The sequence below is a fragment of the Ruditapes philippinarum genome, unplaced genomic scaffold, assembly GCF_026571515.1.
Source record: "Ruditapes philippinarum isolate M1 unplaced genomic scaffold, ASM2657151v2 ctg5079_1_1_1_1, whole genome shotgun sequence".
Taxonomy (NCBI): Eukaryota; Metazoa; Mollusca; class Bivalvia; order Venerida; family Veneridae; genus Ruditapes; species Ruditapes philippinarum.
Window position 1 is genome coordinate 10,058 of NW_026862180.1, and position 15,109 is coordinate 25,166.

The following is a 15,109-nucleotide window of genomic DNA, read 5'->3' on the forward strand; positions in this document are numbered from 1 at the left end:
GCCGTAGTGACGATATACATGTGCGTGTACGGAAAAAACATTCTTGCATATCAGACTGGCGTTTCCGTTAGTTTTACCCATGCCGGAAATTTCATCTGGCATGGGGGGTTCCAGATGAGTCGCGTGCTGTACAATTTCACGATAAAGATGACGTCATTTTACCGTTATGAATGATTTTGTAATTCATACGCTGTTGAATGAAAGTAGTTACGGTAGTAATGATATAAATTTTCATAGAAAATAATGATAAAGAATTAAAAATATAATGGAATATGGTAGAATATGCAAGAAAAAATATCTGACATATGTTTGCGGTTCGGATCGGAATATCCGTCCCTCGGTCACCCGCCCATGGGCGGTAACTCGGCAAGCCTCGTTACCGCCCAATGGGCGGATCACCTCGGGACGGATATTCCGATCCGAACCGCAAAATATGACAGATATTATTATGATGCATAAATATATTGATTAGAAGGAGGAGTAAACACATGCGTATATTGCACTTTAGCGCTCTTCGAAACTCAGCTCCGCCCACTTGCGTTTTATAATATAAAACGTCCAGTTTATATAAAATCTGTTCTATTAAGATTTGAAACCTGAAAATTTGAAAAATCCTCGTCGGTGATTGGCTTAAAAAATTGGCGAGCACTAATTATTTATGTACTCTGAAAAAGTCTGTTTAGCCGAAACGTTGGTACATTAAAGGGATGTTGCATTTATGTCGTGGCCACGAGTAACTAAGTCGTGGCCACGAGATAGCTAAGTCGTGGCTACGAGATACTATGTCGTGGCCACGAGTTACTTAGTCGTGGCCACGAGTTACTAAGTCGTGGCCACGAGATAGCTTAGTCGTGGCCACGAGATAAATAACATATTACACCATTTATATGAATTTCCCTAATTAACTAGACATGTGCTATAGTACATGGATGCCCCTACTTCACCAGCCTGTAAAAGTTTATACAACTTATTGACTTGTCAATAATTTTACATTTAACGTCACTGTGACCCTGATGTTTGACCCAATGACCTCGAAATTATTAGATGTCATCTACTGATCAGGTGCAATAATCTGTGTGGGTTATATCCCTTCTAAATTATTCATCAGACAAGGATTTCACCTTATAGGATATCTACTGTCCATGGGCAATGTCCCTTCCAAATAAAATAAACCAGGACTTATTGCTCCTCATGTTATCGTATAAACAAGGTGAACAGGTCGTAGTACGTACAAACTGACCAATTCGATCACAAAATTGTCCCAACAAAGAGCTATAGTCAAAATTTATGTCTGATGGGCCTTGGAATGTGACTTATACAAAACTATGATCCTATAGACAAGTTCAAAGTGAATATCTTCAGTATTTTCAAATATAATGTTGCATGTAAAAGAAAGTTGTTAAGTTTAAAAAATTCATAATATATATACATTGTAGTGTATTCTGATTGGTTAATTATCTCGTGGCCACGACTTAGCTATCTCGTTCACTCGTGGTCACGACTTAGTTACTCGTGGCCACGACAAAGTATCTCGTGGCCACGACTTAGCTATCTCGTGGCCACGACTTAGTAACTCGTGACCACGACATAGTATCTCGTGGCCACGACTTAGCTATCTCGTGGCCACGACTTAGTTACTCGTGGCCACGACTTAGTAACTCGTGGCCACGACATAGTATCTCGTGGCCACGACTTAGCTATCTCGTGGCCACGACTTAGTAACTCGTGGCCACCACATAGTATCTCGTGGCCACGAGATAAATAAAAACACACACATGTCACCTTTGTGCCACCGTATTATAGTTCTTGAACATTAATTTTAAGTCAAATGCTTGTGCACAGAATTATATTTGTACTTCTCACTTATTTAGCAAATTTGGCCAATAACTGTTTATAAACATGTCAATTTGAAATTTCTTTGCCTCACTGTAGTAGAAAAACAAGATTGTGATTGTAAAAAAATGTGTTTTTAGTTATCTGGAGGAAAGTTACGAATTTGTTGTTTTAGTTGTTTGGTTTTTGCTATTTTATGCTAGACTAATTGTTTTTGATGTTAGTTTTTATGTAATTAGTTTCATTTTCCGTCTGTATGGTATGACTAGGGTTGAATACATAAAAGTATTATACAAATGACATTTTGGTGACATTAAAACGTTCGGATAAAAATCAACAGTTGGTATGTTATCTGTCAATAATTTGCTTCGTAATTGGGAAATAATATATTCAACACTTTCTAAGCGCAAATTATTGATATGCATTATGTAGAACCTTTAAATGTTAAAAGAGGAAGATGAATTGCATTGGAATTGATGGAATTTATTAGCGTAATGTAAATCGTTGAATAATTAACGATTTCTCTAATGGCAGGGCAAATAAGGTAATGCTAAATTTTGATATTATAAACACTAACTGAAATTATTGTCTTTTTTTGGTTTTTAATGTCTGGCTGTTATTCATTGCTATATCGAAAGGTTGCATTTTTCTAACAGATGAATTTTCTTCACCTAATTGCTGAAATGGCTCGATCTGCAAACAGAACTTTGTTCAATTTATTCGGTAGGGGAAGTAGCTCTTCCGAACCATTAATACCAATGTTTATAGTTCAAGATACTTCTATAATAACCCATTCAAACCCCTTATATACGTTGTCGAATTTAAACAACATTTTCAACAATAACGTTATTGGTAACATAATGCCAAAAAGTACTTGTAACTTTCCACATTGTTACAAGATCAAAGTTGCAAATCATCAGTTTTTAGCCATTACTTTGTAGAAGCAAGTTTCAATTTCTTTTTTTTTTTCGGAATGAGTTTGTCCTATTATTTCTTTAAATATCAATAGCAATAAAACTGTGTTTGTAAAACGGCGATAATCTTGATGTTTATTTCGGCTGTTGCGTTGTTTATATTACCGTTGAAGTTTAAAATTGACCATCATCGTGAAGAATTATATCTTCACGATGGACCAAAGGATTATGTGAAAATATTGGAAATGGAATAAAATACATGGTGATTATGACGGTAGGGGTGCGGATTTTTTCCGGAGAACATTTTTATCTTGTGTATTATTATAGACGTTGAAATATGATTTTTTTTCAAAACGGCTTATATCAAGTTTTTTATATATATATGATCAGTACATGTGCTGGGATTGACAAATATGCATTTTATTTGGATTTTAAAGGCGTTTTGAGCTCCAAACCCCAAGTGTCTGTGCTAAAAACCTGACAAAAATAGTCATAACTTTCATTGTAAGATTCTGGCAAATACGAAGGCAGATTTGGTCATTGGTTTCATGTGCGGTTATTGTAAAAAGGAATAGAAAATATAACCATCCTAAAAGTTCACTTTTGAGTGTTTTTTAAAAATAAAAAGCAGACAAGATAATTATAACAATTATTAAAAAAAGAAAAGAAATTTAAACAAACACATCTAAAATTTAATTTTACAAATGTTTATTTTTAAGTAAATTTAAATACATGTTATCAAAAACCTATAATTTCTCAGAGTTTTTCAATAGTACAATTGAATTTAAACAAGAGGATAGCGATGGCTTTTCATAGAAGTAAAATAAGCTGATCCGAACTAGAATTTATCACTTCATGTTTGCACTTTTTTGTCAATGAAATATTGAATTTTTTTTAAACAATTTGAATACAGCAAAGTTTGTCTTTGTTTAAGCTTTCAGAAGCCGAGTAACACTCGTCTATAAGAACCAATACATTTATGTAGTCTTCATAATCCTCCATTGTAATTTCAATATTTTCACATAGGTGTGGTGGTTCTGTAACTTGTCTGTGAAGTCAAATGGAGTAGGATGAAAGTATATGCTGTTCCTCCATAGAAATGTTTCTGTCAGATTTATCGTTCTCTGTATTAGAATAAAATTGGTTCTATAATTAAACTCCAAAGCACATATCTTTGCAACTTAAAATATCAAGTGTAAAATCAACTTAACAAAATGTACTACATAACATTTAATAAGAAATTAGGCATTTATACGCCACAACTAACCGCCAATGAAAACTGAACCAAAATGATCTCGTAAATGATTCACACATATTTGATAATGACAGACAAGAATGTTTAGCCTAAAATTCACCAGCGATTTCACCAGTATATTACAGATATTTTCTAGAAATGCATTACATTGTCAAAAGAAAGTTTAATAACCTTTGAAATTCTAAACAAAAATCAGGTGTTGACTTAATGGTCAAGATGAAAAGTATAGATGGAACAAGCCCGTCAATGTTGAATGTTGAACAAAGATTCCTTGTGAATAATTTATTAATAAGTTGATTACCCTAAAATGAGTCCTATATTTGACATTTTATCAATCATATGTGCACTGAAGTACGTGGAACAATCACAGACACTTGGGTGGGGTCAGATCTCCCCCCCCCCCCTCCCAACGTGATAGGCCCCTGTAAACACTTTATCAAAACTATTTTAGAATTTAAACACGAATGGGACATCTATTACAACGAAAAAACTGGTTTGCAAACAATTTTTATTTTTTTATATATGTAAAAGTTGTTTGAAAACCAGTTTTATCGTTGTAATAGATGTCCCATTCGTGTTTAAATATTAAAATAGTATTGATAGAGTGTTAACAGGGGCGTATCACGTTGGGGACAGGATCTGACCCCCAAGCGTCTGTGGAAACAATTTCATAACATAATCAAAGCAGTGTGCGAGGGTGGGACGTACATAAGTCATTGCAATGAATTCGAAATTACAAATTAGTAGGCTTAATTCATTATAAAATAATCCTTTTTAATTTACCTACCTTTTTTCCGTAAAATTTACCTCAGCAAATCTTTCAACAAATTGGCGGGCGAACATGTGTGTACATTCGGAATACTTCGTAATTGATCCATACATATATATATACTGAGACTAGCAGTAGGCGGTGAGCAGCAGGCTGTCCAGTTAGCAGTAAGCAGTGAGCAGTAGGCTGTCGTTTATGGAATTCCGTATTAAAGAGACCGAGGCGAAGATGTTTTGAGCGCTATTTCTTTCTTTCTTTCTTTCTTTTGTAAAACGCGATAGATAATAGTATCATTTAGTATCATTCAAATAATTATCAAAATTAAACATCAAATGGTGATTTATTTATTTATAACCATGAAACTTTTAAAGTTAATATTCTTCTATACCATGCTTTAAAACAAACAAAAAAGAATAAAGAAAACACTTTGCTCTGCCATTTATATACAACTCTGCAATAATTCATTAAAACAATTTTGAGTTTTAGATTAATGCTATGTCATTTATCTAATTTATGACACGGTCAATAAATAAAGATAGGAAATGACGATAATCTTCTTTGATTAAAGTGTATAAAGCTATATGTCTACTGCAAATAGTTTTTAAAAATCTAAAATACTTGTATAAAAGAAATATGTTTGTATATATTCCTAAGAGATAATGAAGCGTGCATAGAATCATTATTAAACGGTTAACTACCCCACTATAAATAGCAGCATACATATCTTATTCCGCAATATTTTATTCTGTTTACGTACAATATTCATGTGTTTTAGATTACAGGCTGTAATTCTGCGTAATAATAATTTAACTATTTTGGGAATCGGGGAATTGGGGATAAATAAAAGATAAAAAAAAACGCATAAATTAATTTTAAAAAAATCCGCATATTAAAAAGAATCTGCATGTTAATGGCACATTGTGCCTCAGAAATAGATTAATTTTTACTTCTTAAGAAAAGTTGTGGCGCCGTTAAAAGTCGCTAAATGTCGCACTTGCCGCTAAATGTTGCAACCGTCATTAAATGTCGTACTTGCCGCTAAATGTCGCACTTGCCGCTAAATGTCGCAACCGTCGCTCTATGTCGTAAAGTCATCTGGCGTTAAATGTCGCACTTGCCGCTAAATGTCGCACTTGCCGCTATATGTCGCAACCGTCGCCTTGCCATAAATGTAGCAACACTACAATTGAATATCGCAAGATATATATTCATGATAAGATTAAGTTAGTTAGTGGTCATTATTTACAATAAACACTGAGTAAATGTTTGTAAATATTTAGTAACTTTAGGACATAAAGGAATGTCTCGACCCATCTGCCGACTCAAGATTAAAAGCTTTTTAAAGTGGATTTGCCTACAATGGGCACATTGTCCAATAAACAAAAACTGTACAAACATATCATTTGGATATCCTTTCAATATATTACTTGAACAAAAAAAATCGTGTATTACGATTATTATCAACATCCACACATAATTATTGTACGATTTGTTATCATACATGATTATCAAGGGACTTAGGATTCTTTTATGTGAGGCAGCTATCCAGCTAACGGGACGTCAGTGGTTTTACTCGAGTTCTCATTCTTTCATGGATGGACACAGACGGTCTTCCTCAACGAGTAACTGTGGAGAGTCGTTATATGACCTTATGATGGTATTGGTGTGACGTTTGCCCTAATTAGAAGTTTTAAACTTATTAGGAGAAATTTAATTCTTTTTAGGTCTTTCAACAAAAACCTAATTAAAAGTAACTGTTACAAAGTTCATATTAGATTAGGCTTTTAAAGGTAATTAAGGTTGTTTTTCTCAACTACTATTAATATTTTCATTTCTGCTGAGTATAGATAAAAAAATCCTAATTTGGTGTAACTAGAAGTAACAAAGCTTTTTATTTATCCTATTTATGAGTATAAAAGTCCTTAACAGGCTTTTATAACTCCTAATTAAACAGAAGTAACGAAGTCTTAATTAGGCTTTTCAAACTCCTTATTACAGATTAAACAGTTTTCAAAACAAGTTTTGAAAACATTGTCATGTTATCATGCGACCACATACATGCATGCATCGAGGACATATTGTACGGAAAGTGACCGTGCAACCACATACACGAATCACAAGATTCCCCTTCTCTTACGAGAAAGAGACAAAAAAGCTGTCCGCCCTAATGGGCAGGATAAATAAAATATGCCATTTCCTTATTGTTATTGATAAGGAGGCTAATTTTCAAGGGTATGCCTTGAACGCAAACCGAGCGGGTTGTCCGTTTTCGTCCTTTTAAGTTCGCTTTGTGCAAGCTTCCATGTTTTAAAACTGTCTCTCAATCAAAGATATTAAGGTAAAATTTTCTCATTAGTCAGATAGAGCCGATTCAGTCAGCACGAACGTGCAGCTTTGCTAATATTTATCTCTTTACTACATTGTAGTTAATTTATTTCGGTTCCAGCAGTGTAAAGGTGCAGTGTTGTTAACGGTTGTTATATTTACACGATTGCTTTTGATTATTCAAAGTTTAAACAAATTCTTTAATCTGCCTTAATGTCTATGTAACTGTACCATAATTGTGCCTTTGAACTTTGATTTGTTATATTTTCTCCAGATGGAAATGTTATCAATGCGATAGGTGCATCGAAGAAACAGAAAGATGGTGCGACATTTAAACGTCATCATTGCGACATTTAACGGCAAAATATTTTGAGACATTTAGCGGCGGTTGCAACTTCTAGCGTAAAAGCGAGACATTTAGCGGCATTCGTGACATTTAGCGGCAAATGCGACATATTTAGCGTCGTTGCGACATAAAACGGCACCACAAAGGGCAAACATTAATACTCAAATAGTGATTAAAAAGACTTTAGCTGCTTATATTGTTACCTGAAAAGAAAATAGCGATTAAACTGAAATAAGTGTACCCTTGGGACGGATATTCCGATCCGAACCGCAAAACATGACAGATATTATTAGTCATAAAAGGAGAAAAATGTAAATTTAAGTAAACATTTTCCCCTGCAAGCACTTTATAGACATTACTGTTGTCTTGTCTATAATCTTTTCCCTGCTAGAACCGGATATGACCAGACATTTCCGCCTGTTAGAAGGCATTCAAATATGCACATGACCAGGCTCTACACTGTTGGTAACTCAGTTTTTGTATTTTGATATTGAAATCCCGAAAATTTTCCGGATTTTGAAATAAGGATTGCTGGTCGCGAGGGTTCAAACCCCGTCAGTTAAAAGCCATTATTTCCTGAGCAAGGTTGCTTAGTACTGGTTGGTTCAAGGAACTGATTCTCAAGTGTTTCCATATCCTGAAAGTATCCTACATAGTGTAGGAAATGAACCTGTCAGGATTGCTTATTTTAGGGGTCGACTAGTCCACGCCTGGGAACATTAATTCATATGCCAATATGTTCGCAAGGGTTCGCAGAATATGAAACGAAATGGTCGGATAATCAAAAAATCATAGATAGTCCAAGATGGTCTGCAAAATTCCGGAAAAAACACTTATTATCATTATTTAGCCATATTTTCTTTTAAGAATTTCTAAGTGTTGCTTTAATCTAGACATATTATATCTAAGAAAATACATGTTTACTGTAAATGAATTGTAGGGGTTTTTTTTGGTCAATTTTATGGGAGAAATATAAAATATTTGAAAAAAAAATACCATGAAAAATGTGCATAAAAATGACATAAAAATTAATTTGATTCGAATTTTCATTTCCATACAATAAATTTAAATGCTAAATTTCCATATCGTACTTTTATGCAAAGCTACAACTCTTTACATTGATATCAATTTTAATATAATAGACACTTGTTATGATGATTTTAAACGGATGGGGTATAATTAAATCCGCTAATATCTCTAAAAGTGCGTCTATTTAAAAAAAATATATTCCAATTGTTTTTCTTTATTGACTTACTTGAAATACATACAATAGAAAGTGTGATGCGATGTTTCAATTAGTTTGCATAGTTGTCATGATAACATATAATAATATTTGCTGTTTTTGCGAAATTTGGCGGCCATCTTGGACGCCATCTTTGATTACTAAATTATTCTACCATTTGACTTTGAAATTTCGCTTGTATTTTACGATTCCTTGTGAACATTTTGGTGTATAAATGATACTGTTCCTAGATATAGACCGTTAGGGTCCTACTAGAAGGTCTTAGTTTCCTACAGTAACACGATCGAATTAAGATAAATCTTTTATAAACATCTTTGGAATTGAAAGTTTGGTAAAATCCGTTACACAAATTAAGGGATAAAAAATATCTTATTGATCAAATGCCATCCTGACTCTGCCCGGAGAAATAGGTATGTAAATATTAAGCTTAAACTGATATTCATACTAATTGGTATATTTAGAATACTATACAACTGGTATTATTATTCAGCAGGACTTTATGTTACATTCTCTGAAATTTGAGACCGGAATCATGATGCAAGATATACAGTGTAATCTCTGCAGATCGGCTGCTCTCTGAAGAGCAACAACCATATTATTTCATCTCAAAGTAAATAATGCATTTATATGTTACCGCTGTAGAGCAACAGTCAAAATATTTGTCTCCCAAAGGGTATTGCTTTGCAGTGGTTATATAGATATACATCCAAAAAGTACTTTTCGGGGAGAATAATTAAAGTTTAGCGTGAAAAGACACAGTTAAAAGATTTAAGGGATTGGGTGATATTAAAAATGTCAAGTGGGTGGGCCCATCCTACACGGTATACAAATGTCGGTATTTGAACATCCTGAAGTGTATCGATATTGAACAAAGTAAATATATACTGAAATCTTTAGCTTTAATCGTAAATTTTGTTTCATAATCCAACCATAAAACTTCAAATAATAACCATGTTTGGACGAAAATGTAAACAAACGATTTAATCATTATTTTGACTGACTGAAGACTGGGGACGAGATATATGTTGGCCACTTAAAAATATGCTAAAAGAATTTTGTAATACGTTCAATAAATGTTATACCCATGATCGTGATGATAAAGGAGCGGAGGGAAAATGCTGCCGTTGTAGGCAGAAATGTCTTTCCGATGTTCACGATGACATGGATGATAGTAGATGGATAATATTTTTGGGAAAAAAAAAGAATGCTAACATTCAGTGTCATAGATTAATATAAAATAGTCGGCTTTGTGTATCAATAGCATTTACACAACAATGTCTGTAACACCGCACTTTGGGGTCCAACGCACTTTTGGGTCAAAATCGAGAAATTGACCCCAAAGTGCGTTAATATGCTTTATATCAACGCACTTTGGGTTCCAGAGTTCTGAAGGTGTCAACTGAGTTCTGCTTAAATACTGTGTACTGACTTATTTTCGATCTGCGACATTGAAATATTTGGGGTTGAGTTCAAGATGTCGGTCGATACTTTGTTTGATGCTTAAGTGATAAAAGTTTCATTAATTTTACCATTTGAAATATCTAAAAATTGTGTCCATATAACAAAGTGCTCTAGTATATAAATTATGAATGTATTCCTTAAATTAAAAGATGCTGTGAAAAATATCCTGTGTCAGTCCTTTACTTGATAACTATTGGTGTCATATTGAGCCCCATTTTAAATATGATGGGGATGAAATAAAATGCAGTTTGTTTTTCAAAAAAACTATAAATATACTCTATTACAATGTTCCGGTGAAATATCCAGTTTCTCAATCGGACTATAAATAGTGATTTTTACAAATACATTATCAAGCTGATCAAAAACTTAAGAAATTTTGTAAGCTCCGTACCAAACGTTCGCCAGAGGCCTTTCTAATGGGAAATCTTACATACTTCTTTAGAAAGGGTAAACATGAATTTTAATTTAAATAATGGTATCAGGGAAATATAAGATGCTTGTTACCAGAATAAAGTAGCGATAAATGTGAAATAATTTGTCATAAAGTAGCAAAATGTAAACATTGAAGTATTTGACATCCATATAAAATACTTATTCACTATAACTGTACTCATTGCCAAAAAGGAACAGATGAAAAGATCAGGTTCAGGTAATTGGCCAATGAGTAACTCTTTGGATAATATAGAAGTACACCAAAATTAAAAAAGCTTTTAAGAAATACAAATAAAAGCATAATGGGTCTTTAAAACGCATATGTCTACTAAACATTATTAAATTTAAATGGAGAAAATCGGATGAGAATTGATAATCAAAGCACAGAAGACGCTGAATTTGTTTGGGTCTCAGAATGTCAGAAAGGTGAAGGTTGTGAGATTATGAACCAATTGTTTTTTTAATAGCGCCACCAATGCTGTTTCCAGTGTTATAACTGTAGTAAATTGGCTATAAGGCTAATTGCAGCACTGCTTTTCAATTCAAAGTTTATTTGGCTTAAACAATAAAAAAAATCCCTCGACCACAGAGAAGTTATAAGATAACAGCTTGAGGAAAACCACATTATTCTTAAAAAGGGTTTGTAACCCTTATAAGTATCGCGGTAAACATGTTGTTTAACACTGATGTAAATAAGCATGGAGCTAAATATAAGCGTGTTTATCTGTAAAGAATAACACAATATTAAAAATCTTCGACCAATCGGGAACTATTTTTTCTTCCGCGAGAAAATTAATGAGCCTGTCATTTGACAATCTTTACGCAGTGATTTCCCCTTAATTGTTCGGCATTAGTGTACTTATAAAGGGAAATAACCGCTTCGAGGAGTTTGGACTACATTCGGTATTTGCAAATAAGCACATCAGGGTCTGAAATTTCGCTACCATTATTTGTTTTGTCTGACGATCCAAACAAATAAAAACAGGCCGTTTTATTGATAAAAAGTCTCAATTCCGCCGCCGATAGAGGGTGATAATTTGTTGCAACAGGGAGTAACAATGTTCTAAAAATTTGTTTACTATATTTCTCCTATTTATAATTCTGAAAGTCCTAATTAGGCTTTTATAACTCCTAATTTAAAGTACTTAAACTCATTATCAGAAGTAACAAAGTCCTAATTAGGCTTTTAAAACTCCTTATAACGAGTTATACATTTTTTTTATAAAGTTTTGAAAAAAGTCATTTTTTAGAGATTTTCGGCAATGCGACCACATACATGCAAAAGGAAAGTGACAGTGCGACCACATACACGTATCACAAGATTCCCCTTCTCTAACGAGAAAGGGATAAAGAGCTGTCCCGCCCATTTCACGGGGGTGGATCTCAAAAATGAGCATCGGTAAAAAGTATAAGTGAATTTCCGCTGCTCCAGATGTAAAGCATAAAACCAGATGTAACAGTAAAATTAGGTCAATTACTGTGTGAGTTTTTAACTTTTTAAACAGTTATATAAAATTCAAACTTTTTTACATTATAGTGCCAGTGCAATGGAAAGTATATATTTGATCAATATATACTCAAGACGTCTAACCCCAAGTAATTCATAGTGGGGAGAATATGAAAAATTAAAAAATAAATATAATTTAAAAAATTATCTTTTATGTTTCTTAGATTGAAAGTTTCGGAATACTATCAGAATGTAATAGATAGAGATATATGTAACACACGAATTTGTTAATGTAAAGCAATAGCAGAACCCGAATATAAATATCTTGAAGTATTTGGGAATTAATTAATGCACCTAATACCTCAAGTAATATGTAACAAATATTCAACTGTTCAGAATAATCAAAGTATTAATTTGCATATGTATATCTTCAATCATGAATAAATGGGTATCCAACACTCTTTTTTTCCGTTAAGATCGACACGCACCTTGGTAAACTATTCAACAATATTTTGTGTGTTTTAATATAAACATTATCATGAACCATTGTACATGTTATTTTCCATTTAAAATGATATATTTCAATGTGAATGGTACGAAAGTATAAAGTTTTGTATTTATCGATTAATTTTGTAAATTGACTTTTGTCTCGTGAGCTATTATCTGCAAGCATTCTAGTTAAAATATTTTAATTGTTAGTTGAAAGGGTATTAGTTTTTTAGTAAAGATATAAGCTAGATGATAATATTTCCATTCCATACTAGATTATCAAAGATGTTTTATAATTATTGTGATATCAATTCAATGATTTTGCATTCGGTTAAATATACTCCATACCAAGTTAAAATAATTGTAACTTTTTCAAAGAACATGATATCATTTATAACGATTAATATCAATCTGTACTGGCACCAGTCAAGAAATGATATCTTAATATATATATTGTTGTAATGGGCCGGTGGCCAATATCAATAAATAAATTGTCATTGTCATCATTGTCATTTGTATAGTAAATTTTGAAAGTTTATTATTAATCACTTCAGTAAAAATGATCATAATAGCATCCTGTTGATTACTCATTACACCGTGAAAATTGCTTTTATGGTCACTCATTGCACCCTGCATATTGCTAATGATCACTCAGTATCCTGAATATTGCTGATGATCATGCACTCATTATAACTTTAACTTCTAGTTGATTGCTAATTACATACATAATGTACTGCATATTGTTAAAGATCACTCATTACATACTGCATATTGCCAATGATCACTCATTTCACCCTGCATATTGCTTATGATCACTCATTACACCCTGGATATTGCCAATAATCACTCATTACACCCTGCATATTGCTAATGATCACTCATTACACCCTGCATATTGCTAATGATCACTCATTACACCCTGGATATTGCCAATCATCACTCATTACACCCTGCATATTGCTAATGATCACTCATTACACCCTGCATATTGCCAATGATCACTCATTACATCCTGCATATTGCCAATGATCACTCATTACACCCTGGATATTGCCAATAATCACTCATTACACCTTGCATATTGCCAATGATCACTTATTACACCCTGCATATTGCTGATGATCACTCATTTATTGCACCCTGCGTATTTTTAAATGATCACTCAGTACCCTGAGTATTGCCGATGGTTATTCATTACACAATTTCATATTGCTCATGATACCTCTTAGCATCATGAGTAATAATAGTATCTTGAAGATTGCTGATAATCACTCATTATATCTTGACTATTGCTGATGATAACTAATAGCAAGGGATAATATTGCAGATGGTCAGGTATACCAAAAATACATTTTTTCGTCAGTTTTTTTATATATTTTTTTCATTCATAATCATAAAAAGGTAATATTAGCATTTTATCATTTCAGCGCCTTGTCCATTATGTACCAGAATACGGTATTTAGTATGGTCAATCAGCGATTTATTTTAGTCACCATTTTTCCCAGAAAAAAAACACAATATGGTTCTTTAACGAGCCATGTGAAAAACACCTAAAACAGAATGTTGGATTTTAAAGTTTTGCTCGAAATATTGTTAACTATCAGAGATGTAGTCCTGAGTAGATGGAGGTGTGTATAGTACGTACGTACGTACGTATGTACGTATGTACGTATGTACGTATGTATGTATGTATGTATGTATGTTATTAATGCTTAATGAGGGTCCATCCGCCCTTTCGGGCACAAAAAGCAGCTTTCGCTGTCGAGTACGGACCCCGGACATGTCACCAGTCATGCCCTTAAAGTATGTTTGGTTCTAAAATGGTGACCTATTTGATTGGAATTCAGTAATTCACTGAATGAGCCCAAAGAAAATGCTATTGTTTTTAGATATATTAATGAAATAATACACGGGAGGCCAATGGGACCATTGTGTGCATTATGTTGTTTAGTAAAAGAATGTGTTGCTGCCTAAAATAAAGGACCAAGAAGCGGACGGGAAGGTTTTCCTGACATATAGACGCATGGACAAGCAATGGTGCTTCGGACCGGTGTTTCTTGGTTCGGTGCCACAGACAAACAAAACAGACAGACAAAAGTTCACTCCTTCCAGTTTTCAGCTCCGCCATGGACCATGGACTGCTTCCCTCATCTGGTGGGTCTAGAAGAACTCTCCCACGTCTTCGGTCTTCGAAAATGTCTTCTTTGACCTCCCCCCTTAATGCCTTCTTTGAGAGTGCGACATTTTCGGGGCTTGGTCATGGACTTCTCATCCCCTCAGAGTGGTCTTCTTCATCCCGTCATGTAGTTCTTCCAGATGTCTCAGATATATCGAGATAACCGCCACATACATGTATGTTACCATCACTTGCATATCGATCCGACTGCCGGTAAGCCACAGACAATTTAGTAATTTATAAAATATGAAATGATTTCCGAAAGATAAATTCTGCCTATATCGGTCCAATTTTGAATTTTGTTTTGTTAAAGTATGGAAAGCCACAGACGCATTTATTGTTTTAATTAAATTTATTAAGAAATTTATTTTCAGTCAGTGAAGTGTTAATTGTTGCTAAGGCCGTCACAAAGCACTAGC